Source organism: Aotus nancymaae, unplaced genomic scaffold (genome assembly GCF_030222135.1).
Source record: "Aotus nancymaae isolate 86718 unplaced genomic scaffold, 86718_ANA_hifiasm-v0.15.2.pri h1tg000006l, whole genome shotgun sequence".
NCBI lineage: Eukaryota > Metazoa > Chordata > Mammalia > Primates > Aotidae > Aotus > Aotus nancymaae.
In genome coordinates this window covers 81,055,704-81,065,577 of record NW_026988417.1, presented here as the reverse complement: position 1 = coordinate 81,065,577, position 9,874 = coordinate 81,055,704, and the positions used below count along the sequence as shown (strand labels likewise).

Here is a 9,874-nt window from a genome sequence, read left to right as displayed (position 1 = left end):
TACCACATTGACTGATACTGCTATAGACATAGCTTGAGTTTTATGTCTCCTTTTTGCTCTTTTTCTGAGACTTAGAAGAAAGAATAAATCTAAAATGAACATTAAAATATTCTCCATTTCAGCTTGCTATGTAACTTGGGAGTGTAAAACTATACTTCTCTTTATCTGCATGTAAGTTTGCTGTTAAAATGTGAATTTCTAAGTGTGTGTTTGAAATTATATCTGTTTTTTGAGATGGAGTCCTACTCTGTTGTCCAGGCTGTAGTGCAGTGGCCTGGGGAAGACTTGGATTAAGAAGCTTTTCAAGATCTGTAAACAGTGGAATTAGAAGCACTTAGTAAATGTCATATTTTTTCCCTTGACATCTATCATGTTTTTGGAATATAAAATGCCTATTTAACTCCAGCCTGGGTGACAAAGTGAGATCCTGCCTCAGAAAAAATAAAGCCAGGTTTGGTAGCTCATGCCTGTGATCCCAGCACTTTGGGAGGCTGCAGTGGGAGGATTGCTTGAGGCCAGGAGTTTGAGACCACCCTGGCCAACATAACAAGATCCTGTCTCTGTTTAAAATACACACACACACACACACACACACACAGAAATGCCTATTTTATTATGTAGCCTTGATTTCCTATTTTACTTTTGGTTTAGGAAAGAAAAGCATGAAAAGTACAGCTTCTTGGTCCTCTTTAAAACTCTGCCGGGCCTTTGCACTGAAACCTAAACCTAAGTCTGTCTTTGTTTCGGTTTAATTCGCCTCCTTTTCAAATCTATGTCATAGTCCTGCTTGGTTGTTTCTTTATGTGTGCTAGAAAGCAGGGCCTGTGAGAGGAGACCCTCAGTTACATCAGGGTTAACAGAGCACAGGAAGTTTACACACAGAGCAAAGCCATTTGCTAGAATTGGTTTTGATCCTTCCGTTTCGAAAATAAAGCTGCTGTTTGTGTTGGAGATGCTGTCATCAAAATTCTGTGGCACAAAGAGAAAGATATAAAAATATCTCTCTGACATGCGACTTTCCCCCTTCTTCTATCCCCTTGCTAGGAATGCCGGAAGAGGATCCCACGCTGACTGGAAGCATTAGGTCGTCTGTTTGAATCCCAGTGATCGGGAAAGAAATGTGGTTAATAATCAGTGAGTAGTAGAGAAAAAAGGAACTCAAGGAGATAGTAGCGCTGTTAATTTCACTCTGGACATTTCCTCAAGGCTAGTTGACTCGGAAAACTTCAATGCTCCCTAGCAGCTGCAGGATCTACTTTGGGGGCTGCCAAGTTTCCTCTCTGATTCTTTCTCCTGCCCTGAGAGCAGGCAGGAAGGAAAGTTTCTGGACTAATATTCATCTGTTTATTAGGCGTGGGCCTTGGTTGAAGTCGCTCTAGGAAAACTCACAAGTATAGAAATCTCGGTATTACCACTGTTCCTGCACTGAGATTTGGACTGCTTTGCATCCAGCGTCATACATCATAATTGAGGTGAGTTGTTTCGTTTTTTCCAATCTTCAAACTTAGTAGAAAATCTTGTTTCTTTTTTGATATGTGTTTTAACAAATATGTCACTTAAATCAGTACTTTTCATACATTAACATGCATGGGAATTGCCTGGAGATCTTGCTAAAACACAGGCTCTGCAGAACTCAGGGGGCCTGGGGTGGGCCTCTGATTCTGCATGCCTCAACTGACCTCTATGGACCACACCTTGAGTAGAAAGGGCTCAAACTCTGTGGATTTTTTGCTTTTCTGGGGGGGGTTGATCATTGTAGGCAGGATGAAGGTATTTGGCTGAACACATGATTTATGTTGAGCACCTGAGAAGACAATCAGACAACATCCTTTCCCTGGTTGTACCTACCTTGATGGCTATCTCTGTTTTGGGGTTTCTGTTAAGCAGATCCTAGGTATGGTAAGCCAGTTTACCCCCAAGTGAAAGAGGATGTTTGGCTTCTCCTTAGCTTATGTAGGTCACTTGGAACAGAGCCAGAAATCATTTTGTAATTTTTGGATAACTGTCTATATAATGCCTCCCCTGGTGTGGCTGGTGGTCACTTTGAACATTTCAGCTTTAATTAAAAATATGGCTGGGTGCAGTGGCTCACGCTTGTAACCCCAGCACTTTGGGAGGCCGAGGTGGGTGGATCATCTGAGGTCAGGAGTTCAAGACAAGTCTAGCCAACATGGTGAAACCTTGGCTCTACTAAAAATACAAAACTTAGCTGGGCATGGTGGCATGCCTGTAATCCCAGCTACTGGGGAGGCCGAGGCAGGAGAATCGCTTGAACCTGGGAGGCAGAGTTTGCAGTGAGCCACGATCACACCATTGCACTACAGCCTGGGCGACAAGAGTGAAACTCCGTCTCAAAAAGTAATAATGATAATAATAATGCATGCTAGAAAAAGAGCTGATTTCTTCCTCCTACCGTTCAGAATTGAAGGTTATAAGGTATATGAATCTATTACATTGTTGAAAATCAGTTTGTGTAGGGAATAGAATATATTTTATACTCCTGTAAGAAGCCTGGTAGTGTTCTTTAAATTCAGTATGTTCCCTGTCCTAAACAATATACATTTATCTGAAAGTTGCCTTTAACCTAGAAGAAATAAACCAAGAGGAAAAAAGAGAATAGAAAGGAAATATACCTATTCTGTCCCCAGTTGAGGGAGAGGAAATAGCAATGGGAAAAAAAGGGGGAGACAAAAAGAATGGTAGCCAGGAGTTGACAGGAGACACAGCTTCACGAAATGAATAAAAGAAACCCTAGCCTGGAAATAGTCTTCCCCACACGTGCATGGGAGTTCTCCTAGAGTAGTAGCTTGTACCTTTCTTAGTTGGAAAAATGTGATGGAGACAGAGTCGGTAAGTTGTAAATTGTGTTGTTCTCTTTTCTTAATAGAAATGGGGGTCTCAGTATGTTCCCCAAGCTTGTTTTGAATTCCTGGGCTCATGCGATCCTCCCGTCTCAGCCTCCCAAAGTGCTGGGATTATAGGTGTGAGCCACCGTGTCCAGCCAATTTTGTTGTTCTAGTGAACATGCTGAAGCCGTTTGTCACTAAATCAAGGAAGGGCTATGCAAGCAGTGGTCAGATGAGTGTGCAGGCCTGGGTGAGGCCTGGCATGAGTCCGTGGAACCATTGCCAGACAGATGAAAATCTCCTCTGTTTGAACTAAGTTTCAGATAGCATTCCCCTTCTGTTATGGTCTATCATTAGAGGTGTTAGGAAAAACCATAACCTTTGTAGCGTGAGCACCAACTGATCAGAATACAAGCTAACATACTCAGCCCATCCAACAGCAGTCGGCGGGTAGGCAGTAAGCTTGCATGGGGCTGAATATCAGTCTAAACTATCCCAGGTCTGAATTAAACTTTTTGGGGGTAGAAATTGTAAGGCTGCAGATGAGTTTAGAGACATATAGTCTGGTTTCTACCATCATCTACCAACTCTATGGCCCCATGCTCTCGGATGAGGCCATTTCTCTCTCTTTTCAAGCCTGGAGTAATCCTTCAGTCTGGCTGTCTACTCCTGATACTATAGAAAATAGAGCTCCCCTAGGGAACTACAAGACTCAAAATCCCATCTGCTTCCTGAACAGGAGAAGGGAAAGCACATATATCGTCTTGTGAAGCGTTACAGCAGAAAATGAAACCTGATTACCACACTATCCAGCTGTACAAAGCACTGTGCCACACATGATCTCCCTTGATTTTTCACAACCTTCCTGGAGAATATGGGTTGAGGAGATTGTTATTTCAAGCTCTGAATGGAGAAACAAAGGTCACAGTGAAGCAATTTGCCAAAGGCGCACAGCTGGTCTGTGGGTGTGCTGGAATTCAAACTCACACTCGTTTGCTCTGAATTCAGGTGTATCCTGTGCTTTTCTGGTCTCGACATCTTCTCAAGACCTCTGATGACCTCTTGTTCTGTACAAGCGTTTGTTTCCTTTCATAGTTTGAAATCTTTGCATTAAAAATAATTCTATTTCTACTTTTTTTTGGTCAAAATTACTCCTGTGTTTGCCTTAAGCTTTATCTCCATTAAGGCCTTTGCTCCTCAGGAAAAAAATGTTTTGAGAGTAGCACTTCTCAAACTTTCTCAGGCTTAGAAGTCACCTGGGGAGCTTGCTGAAACTCAAATCCCTGGGCTCCAACTCCAGAGATTCTGCTTCCCTGGCTCAGGCCCCAGGCGTGGGAATTGGCATTCTAATAAGCTCCCAGGTGATTCTGGTGCTACCACTCAGAGATCACACTTTTAAGCAAAAGTCACAGCTTTAGTCAATATTTTAAAAGAATACATTTATGGTTAAGTGAGGGGGGCTTAGTATACTTTTGCATATGCATATTATTTATTTATTTTTATTTTTAAAGTTTTTTTGAGACAGGGTCTTGCTCTGTTGCCCAGACTGGAGTACAGTGCTGTGAACATGGCTCACTGCAGCCTCTACCTCAAGGCTTCCACATCAACCTCCCAAGTAGCGGGGACCACAGGCACATGCCACCACACAGAGCGAATTTTTAAATTTTTTTGTAGAGGCTGGGTCTCGCTATTTTGCCCAAGCTGGTCTCAAACTGCTGGGCTCAGATGATTGTCCCAGCTTAATCTCCTGAAGTCCTGGGATTGCAGGCTTGAGCAGTGGTTTCTCTTTTTAAATGTGAAATGCTTCATGAACTTGCATGTCGTCCTTGCACAGAGGCCAAGCTAATCTTCTCTGTATCATTCCAATTTTAGTATATATGCTGCTAAAAGGAGCATGTTAGTGTGCTTAATAACAGATTATCATGCCAGAATTCCTGGGTTGGAATATTAATGCTATCACATGTGCAAGCTATGAGATCCTGGGGAAAGTTAGTCTTCCTATGCCTCAGCTGCCTAATTTGTAAAATGGAAATAGTAATACTACCTACTCCATAGAGTAGTTGTGAGGATTAAATGAGTTAGCAGTGCAGGACACAGAGTATCTCTATGTGAGTTTGCTGTGATTATCACTAAGTTTTGCTCAATAATTATGCTTTACAATAGAAACGCCAACAGCAAGAATTCACATAGATCTCAAATGTTCTTCTTTGATATCGGTGTTGCCCCACGTTTAATCATGATCAAACATGTTCTTGTGTGTGTGCGTGTGAGGGACTAGTTGTCTTGGGCTGTCAGCTAGTCTGGTTATGTGGGGCTTTCCACATCATTCTGACAGATTAGACTTGACTCTGACAGTGATGAAAAGCCATCAACACAGCTCCAAGCTGGGGAGTGCAATCAGAATTGCATTTTAGAAATGTCTCTTGCTGTAGCATAGATGCCAGGTAGGAAGCAGGTGAGGCTAGAGGCAGAAACCTGTTTGAATAGACTGTTGCAATAATCCTAGAGAAAAATAGTAAGACTTAAACTAAGTGATATTGTTTACCTGTGTCCCCACCCAAATCTCATCTTGAATTGTAGCTCTCATAATCCCACATGTTGTGGGAGGGACCTGGTGGGAGATGACTGAATCACAGGGGCAGTTTCCCCTATACTATTCTCCTAGTAGTGAAGTCTCACAAGATCTGATGGTTTTATAAGGGGAAACCCCTTTCACTTGGCTCTTTTTTTCTCTCTTCCTTTTCACCATGTAAGATGTGCCTTTTGCCTTTCACCATGATTGAGAAAGACATGTGGATTCCCCAGCCATGTGGAACTGTGAGTCCATTAAACCTCTTTTCCTTTATAAATTACCCAGTCTCGGGCATGTCTTTATCAGCAGTGTGAGAACGGACTAATACACTAAAGCAGTCAGGTAAAGCACTGAGCAGAGATCCCATCAGGAGCCTGTCATGATTCAGAAGGGAAATACGATACCATATTAAAACAATTAGCTTATGCTTCCTATCTATCTACATCGAAGCCCTGTGAGAACTAAGATAGAGTCTATCTCCTATGGAGCCCCAGCCCTGGCTCATGGTAGGTCCTAGATAGCTATTTGGTGAATAAATGGGTAAAGAATAGATGAAATCCTGCTGTGGTCTCCAAAGCTCTGTAATCTGGCCCTTGCCCCTCTCTCCAACCTCATCATGTTCATTCTTCCCACTGTTCATAGCACATTGCCTTCTGCCAAGTCTTTGGAAATCTCAACTGTGACTTCTAGTGTAGGGGTTGGCAAACTACTGCCTTTGTGACAAATCCTTCCTGCCAACTGTTTTTATGTGTACATTTTATTGGAACACAGCCACACCCACTTGTTTATGCATTGTTGACAACTGCTTTAGTGGTACAACAGCAGACCAGAGGTGTGACACAGCCCATACAATACAGCCTGTGAAGCCCAAAATATTCACTATCTGGCCCTTTACCAAAAAAAGTTTGCCAACCCCTCTGGAATCCTTTGAACTTGCTGTGACTTCTGATTTAAAATTCTATCCTCAACAAAGTTACAGTAATCAAAACAGTGTGGTCCTGACATAAACACAGACACCAGATCAATGGAATATAATAGAAAGCCCTGAAATAAACCCTCACATATATGGCCAAATGGTTTTTGACAAAGGTGTCAAGACCATTCAATGGAGAAAGGACAGTCTTTTTAATAAATGGTGCTGGGGAAACTGGATAGCCACATGCAAAAGAATAACACTGGACCCTTACCTTACACCCTATACAAAATTTACCAAAGACACAAAGAGCTAAAACTGTAAAACTCTTAGAAGATAACATAGGGGAAAGCTTCATGACATTGGCTGTGGCAGTGATTTCTTGGATATGACAAAAGCACAGTCAACAAAACAAAAACTAGATAAAATGAACTTCATCAAAATTTAAAAAAGAAAATAAAAAACTTTTATGCACCAAAGGAGGACACTTTTGACCCACTGTGGTGGTGCGTACCTATAGTCCCAGCTATTCCAGAGGCTGAAGCAGGAGGATTGCTGAGCTCAGGAAGTCGAGGTTGCAGTGAGTCATGATCATGCCACTTGCATTCCAGCCTGGGCAACAAAGCAAGACGCTATTTCAAAAAACCAAACAAAAAAGGAGGACAGTTTTTACTTTTTTATCTTCTTTTTTTCTTTTTTTCAAGACAAGGTCTTATTCCCATTGCCCAGGCTGGAGTGCAGTGGCACCATCTCACCTCACTGCAGCCTAGACTTCTCAAGTTCAGGTGATCCTCTTACCTCAGCCTCCCAAGTAGCTGGAACTACAGGCACCCACCACCACGCCCAGATAATTTTTTGTAATTTTTAGTAGTGAAGGGGTTTTGCTATATTGCCCTGGCTGGTCTTGAACACATGGGCTCAAGTGATCTACCTGCCTTGGCCTCCCAAAGTGCTAGGATTACAGGTGTGAGCCACCGTGCCCAGTCTAGACACTTTCAAGAGAGTTAAAAGACAATCCACAGAATGGGAGAAAATTATATATTTGATAATGGGTTAATGTCCAGAATATATAAAGAATTCCTACAGCTTAACAACAAAAAAATGATTAAAAAGTAGACAAAAGACTTGAATAGACATTTCTTTAAAGAAAACATATAAATGGCTAATAAGTACATGAAAAGATGCTCACTATCACTAGTCACTAGGGAAAAGCAAGTAGTCAAAAGCATGATGAGATACCACTTTGCCCCGATTAAAATGGCCATTATTTGAAAAAAATAAAAAAAAGTATTTCTGGTGGTTCTGACCTCCCCATGTGAACATAGCTCTTGCAAAAATCTCCTTTATCCCTCTCCAGATGAGGAAAAGAGGAAATACAAGAAGAGGTGCCTGGTACAGAGCCCCAGTTCCTACTTCAGGGACGTGAAATGCCCTGTATGCTATAATCACCATGCACGTTAGCCATGCACACACAGTAGTGGTGTGTGTTGGCTCCTTGTATTAGTCTGTTCTCATGTGCTATGAAGAAATACCTGAGACTGGGTAATTTATAAAGGAGGTTTAATTGACTCATAGTTCTGCAGGGCTTGGGAGGCCTCAGGAAGCTTACAATTGTGGCAGAAGGAGAAGCAAACACATTTTTCACATGGCAGCAGCAAGAAGTGCTGAGTGAGGTGGGGAAAGGCCCTTATAAAACCATCAGATCTCGTGAGAACTCACTCACCATCATGAGAACAGCATGGAGGTGACTGCCCTCATGATTCAATTACCTCCCACTGGGTTCCTCCCATGACATATGGGTATTATGGGAACTGCAATTCAAGATGAGATTTTGGTGAGGACACAGTCAAACCATATGATTCCTCTCCTGACCCCTCCCAAATCTCATGTCCTCACATTTCAAAACATGCCCTTCCAACAGTCCCCCAGAGTCTTAACTCATTCCAGCATTAACCCAAAAGTCCAACTCCAAAGTCTCATCTGCTTATGACCCTTCTGCTTATGAGCCTGTAAAATCAAAAGCAAATTAGTCACTTCCTATATTCAATGGGGGTACAGACATTGGACAAATACACCCATTCCAAATGGGACAACTTGGTCAAAACAAAGGGGCTACAGGCCCCATGCATGTATGAAATCCAATAGGGCAGTCATTAAACCTTAAAGTTCCAAGATGATCTCCTTTGACTTCATGTCTCACATCCAAGTTACCCTGATGGAAGAGGTAAGTTCCCATGGCCTTGGGCAGCTCTTTTACTGTGGCTTTGCTAGGTACAACCACCTTCCTAGCTGCTTTCATGGCTGGTGTTTAGTGTCTATGGCTTTTCCAGGCACATGGGGCAAGCTGGCAGTGGATCTACCATTATGGGGTCTAGAGGATGGTGGACCTCTTCTCATAACTCCACTAGGCAGTGCTTCACTGGGAACTCTGTGTTGGGGCTCCAACCCCACATTTCTCTTCCACACTGCCTGTATTAGTCCATTTTCACAATGCTGATAAAGACATACCCAAGACTGAGCAATTTACAAAGGAAAGAGGTTCAATGGTGAACTCACAGTTCCACATGGCTGTGGAAGCCTCAGAATCATGGCAGAAGGCAAGGAGGAGCAAGTCACATCTTACATGGTTGGCGGCAGGCAAAGAGAGAGCTTGCTTGTTCAGAGAAACACCTATTTTTTTAAACCCTCAGATCTTGTGAGACTCATTCACTATCACGAGAATAGTGCCCCATGGTTCAATTACCTCCCACCAGGTCTGTCCCATAATACGTGGGAATTCAAGATGAGATTTGGGTGAGGACACAGCCAAACCATATCACTGCCCTAGCAGAGGTTCTCCATGAAGGCTCTGCCCCTGAATCAGACTTCTGTCCGGACATTCAGGCATTTCCATATATCTTCCGAAATGTAGGCAGAGGTTGCCAAACTCCAATTCTTGACTTCTGCACATCTGCAGGCCCAACACCGTATGGAAGCTTCCAAGGCTTGGGGCTTACACCCCTTGAAGCAATGGCCTGAACCATTTGCCCCTTGTATCCACGAATGGAGTGGCTGGGATGTAGGGCACCAAGTCCCAAGGCTGCACACAGCAAGAGGGCCCTGGACCCAGCCAAGGAAACATTTTTGCCTCCTAGGCCTCAGGGCCTGTGATGGGAGGGGCTGCTGTGAAGCTTTCTGACATGTCCTGGAGATATTTTCTCCATTATCTTGGTGATTAACATTCAGTTCCTTGTTACTTACACAAATTTCTTCAGTGTGCTTGAATTTCTCCCCAGCAAATAGGGTTTTCTTTTCTATTGCATCATCAGGCTGCAAATTTTTCAAACTTTTATGCTCTGTTTCTTCTTGAATGTTTTGCTGCTTAGACATTTCTTCCACCAGATACCCTAAATCATCTCTCTCAAGTCTTGTTGCATAGCAAGAGTGACCTTTACTCCAGTTCCCAACAAGTTCATCATCTTCACCTGAGACCACTTCAACCTGGATTTTTATTGTCCATATCACCATCAGCATTTGGGTCAAATAGTGATAACAAGTCTCTAG

At 42.8% G+C, this 9,874-nt stretch overlaps 1 protein-coding gene and 1 non-coding gene across 2 annotated transcripts in view; one reads left to right on the top strand and one right to left on the bottom strand.

Annotated features, from left to right (window-relative positions):
- Positions 1-926: 926 nt before the first annotated feature.
- The window catches only part of ABCG2 (ATP binding cassette subfamily G member 2 (JR blood group)), a 121,999-nt gene continuing 113,051 nt past the window's right edge, over positions 927-9,874 (top strand). The window contains exon 1 of the mRNA XM_021673252.2: positions 927-1,472. The gene's annotated coding sequence lies outside the window, so the exon portion shown is untranslated. The remainder of the gene's footprint in view (positions 1,473-9,874) is intronic.
- LOC135271982 (U6 spliceosomal RNA) lies at positions 4,636-4,742 on the bottom strand. The gene has a single exon (XR_010340103.1). It is a non-coding gene; the product is annotated as a U6 spliceosomal RNA (small nuclear RNA).